We start from the raw sequence: 3,016 nt of genomic DNA, 5'->3' as shown, positions 1-3,016 counted from the left end.
TATTAGGTCTTAAATCAAATCTTGGTAGTATGTTTTGTTTTGAATATATTTTTGTAGGGTCCAAAGAACTGCTTAGTTTGCTTCACCTAGCCTACCATAGTTATAAGAAAAGTCCCATGGAAGAGAAAAAAACAACCATGGTGTCAAATTTTATAAATCTTTATTATAATTTAGATAATGATTAAAAAAAAAGGTTACCTTCTATTCTTATTTTTAAAATTTTAAATTGAACGGAAAGTTACACGGTTGAATCATTAGTTTTTCAACATTCAAAATAATAATAATTTAAATAACGATTAACAAAAAAAAATTAAAATTAATTATTATGTTTATTAATTTAATATAAATATAATTATTATTTAAATCTCACTCCACAACTTAACTATGATGAGATCTAGAATTTTATTGGAAGTGTTTATTTGCCTAAGAGGAAGAGGTGTAACTACTTTTTTTTTCATGGGACTTAGATAGTCTTGATTTTGATAGTTTGCATATTTTAGGATATGTTTGTGTGTTTTTCTATGTTGCGTCATGTTATTTTGTAAAATATTATAACATCCAAATATTAATTGGTTACCTATCTATTTGAGACTTTCTTCACCACACCAACTAATGAAAAAACAAAATAAACTATGAAACAAATTGTCATGATTTTTTTATATATATAAACCAATAAAATATATATATATAATAAGAAATTAATTCTTACCAAATTTAAATAGTTAGTATGAGAAATTAATTAATAAATAATTAAAAATAACCTTCACAAAATCAAAATAAACAATGAAGGATCTAAAAATCAAATTATATAAATAATTAAAAAAATACAATATAAATTATACAACGATCGATCAATAAAAATAAACAATTGAATGATAAAGGTTGAAATAAAGTAAGTAGAGCGAACCAATAAAATAGTGTCAAAAGAATCTGTACCAAATATTTTAAGCGACAATTAAAATTATCCTTAGATGTACGGCCGGTGTATACGTTTAAAACATCCGCCCTAAAAGATGTACGGTTTTCAAATTTTTAACAAATAAATATAAATATCTCTTCGAAATTTAAAATAAATTAAATCAAATCGAGAAACTAGCATTACATGACTTCATTGTATTAATTTTCCGCTTCTATTCAAAACGTTTTTAGTGAGAATTGAACATGTGATCTTTCAATCTCTTAAATCAAATATTTACACTAGACAACTCTAGTAGATTTTTTTTTTTAAATGTGGACACAAAAGGGTTAAGTACATAGCCTGCAAACACACTTAACTATTTAACCAGACGCGATAAACTCAAACTCAAGACCTCTCAAAGATGTTGGGAATATCTAGCTCTTGTAATATGTTTTTTTTTTGTTAGTTACTATCAGAGCCGGCCCCGAGTTTTGGGCTGCCCCAGTCGTCCCCGTTAGAAAAAAGCTTGATATATTTTTGTTGCCCTAGGTCGAGTTAAAAAATTTAATAAAAAATAATTTTTGGTGAAGTTTGAACCCATAACCAAATTAAAATTCTAAATTTTTACATAGAACCACTAAACTATAATATTTTATGTTTAAAATTATAATATATTTAATTAAAACCTTACTATTTATAATAAATGGGCTGCCAGTTAGTATTCAATCTCAAATAACTAACTCATAAATAAATTAATGTATTGAACATTGGAAAATTGAGAAAAGAAGGAAATTAAAAGTTTATTATATTTATAAATATAAATAAATCAATCATAAATTTGGAAGTTTATATAGTTCATCTATGTATGGAAATAAAGTATTATAAATGTTTTCCAAAAAAAAAATATTATAAATGTAATGAAATAAGAAAATTTATCTTTGATTATTTTTAAGGGTTTTAAAAATATAAATTTTATTAGTTTAAAAAATTTTAAATATATAATTAATAGCAAGCTTAAAGGGTATGGATCTTTTTAGAGTTTATCGTAAACATGCAGTCACTACAAAACTTTTTTTTTTCTTAAATTTGAATATTTTTAATATAAAGTTAATGAAATAAATTAAACAATAAATAAAATGAATTATCTACTTATATAACCAAAATAATGAGAAATTAATATAAATTTTGAGAGAATATTTGTAAAAGTTCTTCCACCTTAAAGTTCAAGTTTAGTAACATTTTATTGAAAAAATGAGAAATAATTCAAGATTTGATTATTTTATTTTCTTTGTTGTTAAGAAGGGGACGGATAAAGAAAAGAAAAAATTATCAACATAATCGAAGAATATAAATAGCAAACGATCCACCATCGATTGAAAATACTATTTAAAACCGATTCGATTAAAGAATATAATTATTGACATTAAAAAAATCACCCTCATATGTTAAAAAAAAAAAAAAGTCATCCAAGTGGTCTTCAACCTCCAAATAATTTATTTAAAAAAAAAACTACATCCTATTAATAATAAAGAAAAATATTATATATATGGAATAATATATATATATATATGATTATTATTAATATTTTCGATCGATTAAGGATTATTAACAAAACTAACATGAATAATGCACGAGTAATAATATAAAAAATCGTGAAAAAATATTAAGGTAAAAATGTTTATGGGCAGATCATAAACATTTTAAATTTTATTTTTAACCGTTTTAAGTTTTTGGGCGGGTCAACCCAACCCAAGTATCTATTTACTCTCACGTATATATCCAAATTAACCACATCTTTGACCCGTTAAAAATTAAGCATCATTATATATCACCCATTTTTTTAATAGGATTCGAATTAGTTGACTTGTTAAATTAAATTTAAACCCAATTAATTAGGAAATAAAAGAGATTTAGCCCATAACTAAAAAAAATACTAATATTTAGTTATATTTATTTGGGGATTTATTGAATGGATTATTATATTATGATTCTGAATATCCATAAAAATAAAAGTCTTTATATTCCTTTTAAGTCGCATATAATTGTATTCATACTAATTCACCCTCAAATATCTTTAACACAAAATTTAAAAAATAAAAGAAAAGAAAGGCCCTAATA

The sequence above is a fragment of the Impatiens glandulifera genome, chromosome 1, assembly GCF_907164915.1.
Source record: "Impatiens glandulifera chromosome 1, dImpGla2.1, whole genome shotgun sequence".
In the NCBI taxonomy this organism is placed as follows: domain Eukaryota; kingdom Viridiplantae; phylum Streptophyta; class Magnoliopsida; order Ericales; family Balsaminaceae; genus Impatiens; species Impatiens glandulifera.
This window is presented reverse-complemented; position numbering follows the sequence as displayed.